The following is a 13,426-nucleotide window of genomic DNA, read 5'->3' on the forward strand; positions in this document are numbered from 1 at the left end:
TTATATGCTGTGGTGGATACATCCGTTGGTTGATACTAGAGGTCGAACCGTGCGACTTGACGCGCGCTCGCTCTTCACCCATGCTCACATGTGTGTGTGTGTGTTTAGGTTTGTGTACCATACCTCGTATGTCTCTCTGTGTTAGCACTCTCACTTTCAGCGCCCACGGTCCCGACAAGGATGCGGATCCGAGCACGCCATGCTGCGACAGCCTACCCCCCTATGATGGGGTCAGGACGGTCAGTTTGGTTAGAGTGTTGAGATAACTTGGTAGGCACTCAAGGATGTGTGCATCGGTCGGGTTGAGTCGTCCGATGCGCCATATGCGTTCAACGTGTCGATGTTCATGTGTCCTGCAGTTCACATTCTGACGCGCATTTAGCTGCGGTCTTCATCGATCCATGAGCCGAGTGATCCCCTGCCTAGGGTTTAACGTACACACCGAACTAGTTGATGAATGGAACCGAAGTCCATCCATCCATTATACACATACCAACACACAACTCTGCTTCCCTAGTACCACACTGCAGGCGCCCACGGCCCCGACGGATGCGGAGCCGAGCACGCCAAAGTGCGACTGTCGATCACCCCTTTGTGACACGACAATCAGTCAGTGTATAAGGTACCCGGTACTACCAAAGTGTGCATCTTTACTGACCTTCGCCGAGGCAGTGGTATGTGTATCCCTTTGAAAGAGTTGCTTTCGCTCAACTCTACCAAGTGTGCTACACCATCTTGTGGTTGTAGCGTGCGCGTCAGCATATTGTGCCGACGATGCGTTTGGCAACCTCACTCTCGGACTTGTTTGATGGGTAATGATATGTCCATTATACACAAACCAACACACAACTCTGGTTCCCTAGTACCACACTGCAGGCGCCCACGGCCCCGACGGTTGCGGAGCCGAGCACGCCAAAGTGCGACTGTCGATCACCCCTTTGTGACACGACAATCAGTCAGTGTATAAGGTACCCGGTACTGCCAAAGTGTGCGTCTTTACTGACCTGCGCCGAGTCAGTGGTATGTGTATCCCTTTGAAAGAGTTGCTTTCGCTCAACTCTACCAAGTGTGCTACACCATCTTGTGGTTGTAGCGTGCGCGTCAGCATGTGATGCCGACGATGCGTTTGGCAACCTCACTCCCGGACTTGTTTGATCGGTAATGATCCTTCCGCAGGTTCACCTACGGAAACCTTGTTACGACTTTTACTTCCTCTAAATCATCAAGTTCGGTCAACTTCGGCCGTGCCAACTGCAGCTCACGAAGGAACCGCGGAAGGTATGCCTCCAGAGACCTCACTAAATAATCCATCGGTAGTAGCGACGGGCGGTGTGTACAAAGGGCAGGGACGTAATCAGCGCTAGCTAATGACTAGCACTTACTAGAAATTCCAGGTTCATGGGGACCGTTGCAGTCCCCAATCCCAACTAAATGAGCATTTGGGTGATTTCCCGTTCCTCTCGGAATGGGGGCGCCTATTGGCGAGAACACGCTGCTGCCCACATTGTAGCACGCGTGCAGCCCAGAACATCTAAGGGCATCACGGACCTGTTATCGCTCACTCTCACCTTGCTAAACACAAGTTGTCCCGCTAAGCAGGGCAAACTAGTGCGACGACCGCCCGCGAAGGCGCCGCCGCCCCGTAACGTCAGGTGCGCCCGGAGGCACACTGCTGACAGCGTTCTAGTTAGCTTGTTTGAGTCGCGTTCGTTATCGGAATTAACCAGACAAATCATTCCACGAACTAAGAACGGCCATGCACCACTACCCTTAAATTTGAGAAAGAGCTCTTAATCTGTCTTACCTCGATAAGTTCGGACCTGGTAAGTTTTCCCGTGTTGAGTCAAATTAAGCCGCAAGCTCCACTTCTTTTTTTTTTTTTTTTTTAAATACAGTGTGTTTAGTTTTATTAATGGTAAACAAAGAAACATTAACATTAATAAACGCAAACACCGCACCAATACCGACAGCATTCCCTGCACGGGTGTGGCTGCCGGTGTTTTTGCACGTTGAGACCTACTATAATGTTAGGAGCCCGTGCTCCTCCTGATCAAACATGACTGTACAAACAAAAACATTTATTACTCATCACGACATATAAACACCTAACGCGCCTTTGCTACCAAGCCAATACTAAAAGAGACGCTTCACCAAGACAGTAAGTAAATACTAAAGCACACGCCTGCTCGAGTACGCTCTCGCTCTCGTCCACCAACGCAAGCGACCAAAGGCGTATGCTCCATCAAGCTAGCGTGTGGCTGTCTCGGCCTCCGTTATGGCGGCTTCTTCGTCGGCCGACAGCACTTCGCGATGGCGGTCGGCAACCGCATTGCGGGCATGACGTCTTTGACGTTCTCGTTCGCGCCGGTTTGCACGTCGGCGTTCAAGCTCCTCCTCCGCTGGCGGCTGCCTTCTCCGACGCAGTTGGCCCGAACGCACTGGCCGGATTGTACCGGCCCGCAATTGCCGCCGATACTCCTGCTGACGCTGGTTCCGCCTTAACCGTCGGCGAAGAATTTCTTCAGCTGATGGCGGAGCCAAGTTGCGAGCGGGTCTAGCCGGGCGTTGATTGTTGGCTGCTGCTGGTTGGTTGTTGTCTCCTCCATCGTCATCATCCATCAGCTGGCGCCTCTCCCGCTGCTCCCGACGACGTCTCCGCTGGTAAGCGTTGCGGCTGGCTCGACGGTCAGCTCGCCGTCTCACTTCCGCGTGTCGCAGTGCTTCCGTGTTAGCACCGGAAATGGCAGCATTCTCGGCCGATTGGTCATCCAGCCATCGCTGCTGTAGGAAGGTGCAAACTCGTTTTGCAGCCTGTTCCGCCTGCTGCCAGTTAGCTGGGCTTGCCAGCATCCAGCCTGCCAGCTCCTCCGGTGTTACTACTACGCCGTCGTCTTTCGTCAGGAGCTGCACCCTTATGTCCGCGAACCTCGGGCAGTGGAACATCACGTGTTCTGCTGACTCGATCACGGCTGAGTCGGTGCAGAACGGGCAAGTCGGGGCTGAGATGAACCCCATGACGTGCAGAAACTCCCGGAAGAAACCGTGTCCGGAGAGTATCTGACTCAGGTGGAATCCGATCTCTCCATGCTTCCGACCTACCCAACCGCTGATGTCTGGCAATACGCGATGTGCCCAGCGCTTGAACCTACTCGCGGTCGGATGACCGCACTCCTGATTCCAATCGCTCTGCCACTTCGCCATGGTTGCTGACCTTTCCAGCCTCTGTATGACGTCGCGGTCGATCAGCACCCCTTGCTGTAGTGCCTGTTGATGCCGCCTGTGACGCCGGGCAGCTTCCTCCACTTGCAAGCGCAGTGGTATCAGCCCAGCCAACACTACCGCTGTTCCGTAGCTGACTGTGCGAAAGGTACGCGCAACCCCCCTCGCAAGAGGCCGTTGTAGCTGCTCCAATCTCCTTCTGCACCACTGCAGCTCCACCGCTTCCGCCCAGATAGGTGCCGCGTACTTCACCACCGAGTCCGCAACTGCTGCTAGCAAGCGACGCTTCGCTACCCTCGGTCCAGCGTGGTTAGGCATCACGCTGGTGGCCAACTTCACCACACGGAGAGCCTTCGCGGTTGCCTTCTCGACGTGTGGTTTCCACGAGAGGTGGTCGTGAAGTATGACCCCGAGGTAGCGTATTGCTTGCTTTGAGCGGACTTCCACTCCGTCGATCCTTACGGGCACCTGTGGGTGGCCCCGACGCAAACTCGAGATGAGCACCACCTCGGTTTTTTCCGGGGCCAGCTGTAAACGGTGTTGCTGCATCCACGCAGAGATCATTGCTACGGCCTGCTCGGCCACTCCCGCTGCCTCCTCTGGTGTGCATCCCCTTGCCAGTACTGCCAGATCATCAGCGAAGCCGATGACCGATGCTCCGTCGGGCAGCTGCAGGCGTAACACTCCATCGTACAGGATGTTCCATAGCGTGGGGCCCAAGATGGACCCCTGCGGAACTCCTGCCGTTACCTGTCGTGTTACCGGACCGGTGTTCGTGTCGTACGTCAACACGCGGTCAGAGAAGTACTCCTGCAAGATGCTGCGCAATCTTGAGGGCACTCCTTTTTCCTGCAGCGCCTGTGAGATCGCCAGCCAGTCCGCGGAGTTGAATGCATTCCGGACGTCTAGCGCTACAACCAACAGACAGCGCTTGTCTCGCTGGTTTGTCCGTCCAAAGCTCATCGCGGATCTGGCAGCATCAATCACCAACTCCACCGCCTGAAGTGTGGATCGCCCGCATCGGAACCCGAACTGTTGCTCAGAAAGTAGCGGTCCTGATGGCACCTCGATGTGGTCGTTCAGACGATCCAGCAGAACTCGTTCAAACAGCTTCCCCGGAGTGTTGATCAGCATCACCGGCCTGACCGATGACGGTTCTCCGGGGGGTTTTCCTGGCTTGGGAATGAGAACCAGCTTGGCCGTCTTCCACTGGCGAGGAAAGTGGCCGTCGTCCAGCAGCCGCTGGAACAGTCGAACGTGCGTAGCTGGGTATGCCCGCACAGCAGCAGTCAGCGCGGCATTTGGCACGCCGTCCAAACCTGGCGCCTTCCTCGGATTCAGACCCGCAACGATATTGAGCAGCTCCTGTTCGGTAATGGGTCGAATCGGTACACCGTCTGGTTCGATGTCAGGCCAGTTGACAGGGGAGTGTTCCGGGAAGAGCACATCCACAATGTGCTGCAGGTTGGCCGGATCGCGTTCTGGTGCAACGCGACTCCCTCCGAGCCGTTGCAGCAACTCCCCCTGCCACCGGCCTGTCTCGTCCTCCTCGAGATGCTGGATGTATTCTGCGTACCGATCCCGCTTGCTTGTGCGTATCGCCGCTGTCAGGCGATGGCGTGCCTCCTGCAAATCCACCGACATTGCAGATCGAGCCTCAGCGTCAGCAGCCGAGAGCGATTGTCGTCGTTCCCAGAGTTGGCGGCACTCTTCGCGCAGTTGACCGATTTGTGGCGTCCACCAATACGTCGGTTTACCGGTGTGGCCAACGTACGGGGTGACCTCCGCCATAATTTCTCCACAAGCTCGGCTGAGAGCGCGTGTCAGGCTCTCCGCATCGGTAACTCCAACCTCGTACTGAATCCGCTGCAGCGCAATAGCAAAAAGCTCGCCATCAAACTGCCGCGTTTGCCACCTACGCCCTGCTGCACGCACTGTCGAAGTCTCTTCCCGTGTGCGATGACTCCTTGTTGCCTGGTTCTCGCCAACTGTGAAGCGAATGTACCGGTGATCGCTGTACGAGTAGGCATCCAGCATCCTCCATTGTTGCTCGGGGTCCCCCACCAGGTCAGAGCGGCAGATGTTGGAGCTTGCGAAAGCAACATCGACGATGCTCGGGCGAGCAACGCCGTTTCCAAGGAAGGTGTCATCCCTCCCCAGATTCAACACCTCAAGCCCGAGCTCTTCCACAAGCTGTGCCAGCTCCTCTCCCTTGGTGTTGACGCGTTCACTACCCCATGTGCCGTGCCACGCGTTAAAGTCGCCTACGAGCAGCACACGAGAGTGTCCCGAGGCAAGCGTCTCGATACGCTCCAGCATGCCGACGAATTCGGGGACCCCAATGCTCGGTGACGCATAGCAGGCGATGATGGTAATGCCTGCTACGTCCGCCGCTACGATGCCGGAGAAGCACGTACTGCGTACGCGTTGCACTGGATGGGTTCTACCGCTCACGACAATCGCCACCTTGTTATCGCGGTCTACCACCCAGTTTGCGTTGTTCTCCGGGACCGAGCACAGCTCGCACATCACCAATACATCAGCTCGTTCCGTCCTCATAGTGTTGAGTGCCAGGTCTTGGGCACTTCTACTCCGGTTGGCATTTAGCTGGAGGACCTGCAGTCTTAGGGCCATCACAACTGAGGCCGTCCTCCTCCAATGCAGTTGTAGGCGGCGATTCGATGAGGGCCACCACACTTGATGCATCGCACCTCCTGCTTGCATGCAGCCGCACGATGACCGGCCTCACCACACCGTATACAGCAGTTGCTGCGGTCCACCCCTGTGCAGTAGGCCGCCAAATGGCCTCGCTCGAGACAGCGGAAGCAACGACGCATCGAAGCGTCCAGCCTCGGCACCCTCTCCACCCTGCAGGCGGAGTAGTCGATGAGCAGGGGGTCAGTCCTGCTCATGATAGCCTCCGCTTCCGCCCGCGGCAGACGAAGGCGTGCCCGCTTGGTAGCGTCAGGCAGCTCCCACATACGGATCGAGGCCACTGTCGGCTCTTTCTTCAGTGCCGACTTCAGGGCCTCTTTGATTGTGGCTTCCTCGGTCAGATGGTCCACATTGCGGACAATGACCTCAGCCATCTCCGTGACCACCTTGACCGTCCCTTTATCGCCAAGAACTGCCTGGATACGATCACGCAGCGCAAGCGAGTCGACCTCGCGCGTGAGGTCCATCCGCAGGTTGCCCTTTGGGGTCCTCTTTCCAATCCGGATGTATTTCTGCGCATCCTCTAGCGCAGGGGCGGTCCGGATCGGTCGATACATATCGGCAAAGCTCACGCCTGGTGCCGGTATCACCAGTATGGCGTCTGGTCGTCTCCTACTTGTCCGTTGGGCTGGTTGGGGGAAACGTTGGGGTGCCTTTGGCGGCTGGGGCCGCTGTTGTTGCTGAGGCTGCCTCGGAGGCCTCTGCCCAACCGTTTGCCACCCAGGTGACAGGACGTCCCGATAAGACAGCTGCTGCGGCTGAGGGCGGACTGCTTCACGCCCCGGTCTCTGCTGCTGCTGCCTTTCCTTTTCCGCTTCAGCGCGCAATTGGTCCTGCAACTCCAGCAACCGATGGTGGGCAGGACCGCTTGTCTCACGGGTCAGTGCCCTCGTGCGCTTTTGAGACCGCTTAACGGTCTTCTTACTGGGTCCAGGCTGGGATACCGCTTGGTTTCCCAAGCCCGTACCAACCGCGGAGGAGTACATCTCCGACACCGTCCGTGTCCCCATCCTATAGAGTTCAAGCTCTCGCCTAAGAACTTTATTCTCCTGGTCGCTGGCTTCCAGCCTCTCCGTCACTTGGGTCAGCCTCTCGGTCATCGTTTCCAGCTTCTGCAACAGTCTCTCGATGAGCTGGTGCGATCCCTCCGGCGCCCCATTCGAATTCACTGGTCGAACGGTAGCAGCCGTTGCTTCCGGTGAGGTCACCCTGCGTGGTGACGGAATCGGTGGTGTAGTGGCTGCGGTCCTCCGTGAGCCATTCTCCTCCCGCATCTCTTCCTCTAAAGAGGTTGGCTCGGGGGAGGAGAGAACCACCACCATCGGGACGGCGGAGGCCGGCAAACCCGAATTATTCTCCTCGCTGGTTGCCACTGGTTCCTGTGGCGTCGTGCCATGGAAAGCCGCCATTGTTCTTGGTGAAACCTCAATCGGCTCCAACACCACTCGTGGCTGAAGAGGTGGCTCACCTATACGCCGTTTCTTCACCACCGCCTTCTTCAGTGATTCCGGAACAACCGGAACATCAGATTCCGACTCCCCGTTGTCGGTGTCTGATCCCATCTTGAGTTGATGGGCGCAAACTATCCGCTATTTACGTCATCTCCCGCCAGATGACGAAAACCGGGAAGATTTCCTGCTCGCTAACACTTAGCAGGTTCGTCGCCTGTCCTACCACCCAAGTCTCCACGGTTTGGGATGGTTTCCCGTTGCAGGTGGGGGGGCGGAGGGGCTTCGGACACACACCACACAAATTTTCACGCACTCGCACTGAATTTCCCCTAAATATCCCCCTTTTTGAAAGTTTGCCAATATTCAGGCGAGGGTGGGGGGAAGTGGGGTTTGCGGTGGGCCCCAGAAACTCCTTGAAAAATTTGTCCTCCTCACGTTATACGGGAAAAACCACACCCCGGAATTTTCCGTACTTATTTAAAAATTTCCGCTCACTATTTCCCTTATTAAGGCGCTCGTCGGCGCTCGGACGAAGGGGGAGGGGGGGTATGGGGAGCGGGGACACCTCGTTTCACCACCAAAAGTTGCATATGATTTTTCTCAACACTTTCCACCGGTTTTTAGAATTTTCCGTACACTTTTCGAATTTTCCCGCCCAATTCCTTATTTTCCCTTATTAAGGGATTTTTTTCCCTTTCGGTCGGGGTGCGGGGGGGAAATGGGTGGCAGGAAAATTATCAAGATGTCCCGAAAATTATTATAGAGTTTTCTGAATAATCTCCACTGGTTTACACGATTTTATGACACACTTTTTCTTAATTGAAAAAATTTTCACTAATGTCAGAATTTTTTTGTCCCATGGGAATTTATTTTTGTCCCATGGGTCATGGGACATGTCCAATGTCAAATTTTTGTCACCACTATAAATGCACTTTTTTTGGTTATTTTTCACCGTTTTCTTTCCGGTTTTTTGCACTATTTCACTAGCTGGCACTTTTCCGCTTCTTTTAACACCACATGCGTCCAGATCCGTTGCGTATTGGGTGAAAAAAGTGAGATCCGGAACAAGACGCCACGTGGAAACGTCACAATCTGGATTTTTCCCACACTTTTTTCCGGCCCAAATGGACCGATTTTCGGTCTGTTTTCACTTGTACCCACTAATCACGACACGATCTAACGATTTAAACCACTTCCGATTAGATCCGGACACTTTTTCTGCACGCTTCAAGAAACAGTTTCTTCTTCTTCTTCTTCTTCTATAGCCGGAATGTTTTTTACAGTTTTTTTCCGCGTACAGACCACCGGCATCCACCGTTTTTCCGTCGAAAACACTAAATTGGCTCCCAGTCTTGCGTTTTCAGCGAAAACCGCATCTAAAACGGTTGCTTAGAGCCGCCAAATCAGTGAAAAACCCCCTCCATACAAAATGTATGGGGTTTTGTTTATACCACACTTTCACTGTTTTTTCCAGTTTTTTGGTCCAAATTCACTTCCAAATGATAACAAACGCCTTTTTATCACTTTTAAAGCACTCTGTAAAGAATTTAAACACTTTTTTCACCTTTTTTCGACAATTTTTTGCGCAGCTCACGGAAACACCACCGTTCGCTGTCAACTGTCAAACGCCTCTGCAAGCTCCACTTCTTGTGGTGCCCTTCCGTCAATTCCTTTAAGTTTCAACTTTGCAACCATACTTCCCCCGGAACCCGATTTTGGTTTCCCGGAAGCTACTGAGAGCACCGAATGTAGTAGCGTCTCCCAATTGCTGATTGGCATCGTTTACGGTTAGAACTAGGGCGGTATCTAATCGCCTTCGATCCTCTAACTTTCGTTCTTGATTAATGAAAGCATCCATGGCAAACGCTTTCGCTTCAGTTGGTCCTACGACGGTCTACGAATTTCACCTCTCGCGCCGTAATACCAATGCCCCCAACTACTTCTGTTAATCATTACCTCTGGGTCTATACAAAACCAACCAAAAGACTCAGACCGAGGTCATGTTCCATTATTCCATGCAAGATTATTCTCGGCCAACGCCAACCCTGGGCGGGTGTGGACGCTTTTGTACTAGCCTGCTTGAAGCACTCTAATTTGTTCAAGGTAAATGGGAGCTGCCCGGGCACCACGCACCGGCTCGGGACGTGCCCGACCGATCACGAGGTTGACGCCCAGGCACACCATTGTGAGTCGCAGCCGCGAGCTCGCGCACGAACGTATCCGGCGTGTGCCGGGCGCCCGCGGCGGTCGCGTGTCTGGACGGGGAATCAACTTCGAACGTTTTAACCGCAACAACTTTAATATACGCTAGTGGAGCTGGAATTACCGCGGCTGCTGGCACCAGACTTGCCCTCCACTTGATCCTTATTGAAGGATTTATGCTCAATTCATTCCAATTATGGACCATCGTTAGAGAGGTCCATATTGTTATTTCTCGTCACTACCTCCCCGTGCCGGGATTGGGTAATTTACGCGCCTGCTGCCTTCCTTGGATGTGGTAGCCATTTCTCAGGCTCCCTCTCCGGAATCGAACCCTGATTCCCCGTTACCCGTCGCAACCATGGTAGTCCTCTACACTACCATCAATAGTTGATAGGGCAGACATTTGCAAGATCTGTCGTCGGTCAAGCGACCATACGATCGGCATCCTTATCCAGACTTCAACTCAAGCCGCCCGGAGGCGATTGGTTTTACTAATAAGTGCACCAGTTCCACCGCCCGCAAGCGGACAGCGGTCCCGGCATGTTGCATGTATTAGCTCTGGCTTTTCCACAGTTATCCAAGTAACTGATGGGTGGATGATCTTGTGAATTATGGCTGTTGTACTGAGCCTTATGCGGTTTCACATTCATTTATGTTTGTACTTAGACATGCATGGCTTAACCTTTGAGACAAGCGTATATTACTGGTAGGATCAACCAGAATTCGTCTTCGTCAATTGCTTGTTCGATATTTTTTGTCTACCAGGGCACCAGTCCCCGCAGACTCTCTTTCTACGTTCATCAGGTGACACAATCTTTGTTGTGACCACTCTCATTGACCTGCGGCAGTACACCGACTCCACAGCGCCAATAACCACACGAGCAAAGGTTGTTCAGGAGGATGTCAGATTATCGATGTACATCGTACACCAACATTTGACGTACCGAGGCATTACACCCCGCACGCCCCCAACAGGACCAATCAAGGCTCGCATACGACCTGCGACTTACTGCGGCTCCCTGAAGGTCCCCGTAGGACGACCATCACCAGTTAAGGTGTAGTTGACTTGTCAGGGCACGGTAGTCCCCACAAGTCCCCGATTATTCGTGGATATCGTCCTACGATTGTTTCTGACTCCTTTTGCTCCCCGCAGGTCCCCGTAGGACGACCATCACCAGTTAAGGTGTAGTTGACTTGTCAGGGCACGGTAGTCCCCACAAGTCCCCGATTATTCGTGGATATCGTCCTACGAGTTTTTGTGACCCTTGGGTTCCCGAACTTTGCTACGATGGTTCTGCCTCCAGAGGAGACTTATGAACACTTCGTATCATTTCTTACACCGAACCATGGGATCGCGAGATTGCTCCCGGATCCCTAATCACCTTACATTTTCGTTTCGTTTCCGTACACTACGATGAGCTAATTCAATTTGTTTGTTCGTCTGGCGAACGTTTTATTGCGGAATTACCGCGGTACTTCCAGCCGGGTATGGCTGCCGTACGACCTACAGGATAGATCATCGAACCACTTTTCGTGCATATTGTCCGTCGAGGGTATCACCTCGATACCCCCAACAGACCTTTGGACACTTCCTCACTACTCCTTGGAGCAGCAATCAGGGAACCATATAGTAGGAACAGCCGAATATGGAACTCTTTTCGTACTTTGGACACCTCCTATAACTTGTATGGCGACTTCGGGGACCTTCATTTCGTTCTCAGTTGGTACCCCTATTTCGGTCTTTGGACACCTCGTCTTACCCGTATAACTCACTTTAGGTCCACTTATTTGCCTGATATCTCATCGTGAACCCGTTTTTCGTACACCGTACACACCTAGGAACACCACATATGCGTTTCCCTTTCGATCGTGAAGTTTTCAAATTTTTCGATTTTTGGTCCTAGAAATTCATGAACGGTGGGAGACCAAAATTTTTCATAAAAAAAAATTTTCACCGTTTGACCATAAAAACCTTCTTTTCGTACATACCCCATCATTTCTTCACGTTTTAGGCCATTTCTGAAATTTTCGCTTCGATAGTGTGTCCCCTATAATACAAAATGAACATTTTGCATCTCCCACAAGTGGCCATTTTTTTCCGCCACTGAAGAACACGACCTCGGGAACTCGGACCTAGGACGTGGCCATGTAAGTCATAGGCCACCCCAACTTTTGCAAAATACTGTTTCTTTTCACTTTTCATGATCTAAGGCGCGTTCCGACGGCGTTTTGAACAAATTTATGAGAAAAAAAATTTTGACCCTCGGACCAAAATTTTTTCGTTCGGGGCCCCATGGCCTATGGCCAGTATGGGAACTCGGGATGCCGATATGACAAAATTTGTCAAAAAATCACTAAAAAGTCGCTATGGCCCATTATTTAGAGCTTGTTGAGACCTTTCTAAAACACCTTGGTTGACCCCTGTCCGATAAGTAGTTTTCGAGATATTCGAGAAAATGTGATTTTTTGGGACTTAGAAAATTTTTGACCCGTACCCTAAGAAAAAGTGATTTTTTCATAGGACAATTTTTTCTTCGCAAATACTGTTTGGTTTCACTTTTCATTATTAGAAACGCGTTCCGAAGCCATTTTCATCAAAATCTCGTGAAAAAAAAATTTCACCCCCGGACCAAAAGTTGGCCGTTCGGTGCCCTATGGCCTATGGCCAGTATGGGAACCAAGGATGCCGATATGCGAAAAAGTGTCAAAAAATCACTTGAAAGTCGCTATGGCTCATTAAATAGAGCTTGTAAAGACCTTTCTAAAACACCTTGGTTGACCCCTGTCCGATAAGTAGTTTTCGAGATATTCGAGAAAATGTGATTTTTTGGGACTTAGAAAATTTTTGACCCGTACCCTAAGAAAAAGTGATTTTTTCATAGGACAATTTTTTCTTCGCAAATACTGTTTGGTTTCACTTTTCATTATTAGAAACGCGTTCCGAAGCCATTTTCATCAAAATCTCGTGAAAAAAAAAATTTCACCCCCGGACCAAAAGTTGGCCGTTCGGTGCCCTATGGCCTATGGCCAGTATGGGAACCAAGGATGCCGATATGCGAAAAAGTGTCAAAAAATCACTTGAAAGTCGCTATGGCTCATTAAATAGAGCTTGTAAAGACCTTTCTAAAACACCTTGGTTGACCCCTGTCCGATACGTAGTTTTCGAGATATTCGAGAATATGTGATTTTTTGGGACTTAGAAAATTTTTGACCCGTACCCTAAGAAAAAGTGATTTTTTCATAGGACAATTTTTTCTTCGCAAATACTGTTTGGTTTCACTTTTCATTATTAGAAACGCGTTCCGAAGCCATTTTCATCAAAATCTCGTGAAAAAAAAAATTTCACCCCCGGACCAAAAGTTGGCCGTTCGGTGCCCTATGGCCTATGGCCAGTATGGGAACCAAGGATGCCGATATGCGAAAAAGTGTCAAAAAATCACTTGAAAGTCGCTATGGCTCATTAAATAGAGCTTGTAAAGACCTTTCTAAAAAACCTTGGTTGACCCCTGTCCGATACGTAGTTTTCGAGATATTCGAAAATAAGTGATTTTTTGGGACTTAGAAAATTTTTGACCCGTACCCTAAGAAAAAGTGATTTTTTCATAGGACAATTTTTTCTTCGCAAATACTGTTTGGTTTCACTTTTCATTATTAGAAACGCGTTCCGAAGCCATTTTCATCAAAATCTCGTGAAAAAAAATTTCACCCCCGGACCAAAAGTTGGCCGTTCGGTGCCCTATGGCCTATGGCCAGTATGGGAACCAAGGATGCCGATATGCGAAAAAGTGTCAAAAAATCACTTGAAAGTCGCTATGGCTCATTAAATAGAGCTTGTAAAG

At 51.6% G+C, this 13,426-nt stretch overlaps 1 non-coding gene across 1 annotated transcript; it reads right to left on the reverse strand.

The window, feature by feature from the left end:
• Window positions 1-272: 272 nt before the first annotated feature.
• Window positions 273-430, reverse strand: LOC118516875. Its single transcript, XR_004908149.1, has one exon. It is a non-coding gene; the product is annotated as a 5.8S ribosomal RNA (ribosomal RNA).
• Between the last annotated feature and the right edge of the window lie 12,996 nt (window positions 431-13,426).

This window comes from Anopheles stephensi, unplaced genomic scaffold, assembly GCF_013141755.1.
Source record: "Anopheles stephensi strain Indian unplaced genomic scaffold, UCI_ANSTEP_V1.0 ucontig405, whole genome shotgun sequence".
Taxonomy (NCBI): domain Eukaryota; kingdom Metazoa; phylum Arthropoda; class Insecta; order Diptera; family Culicidae; genus Anopheles; species Anopheles stephensi.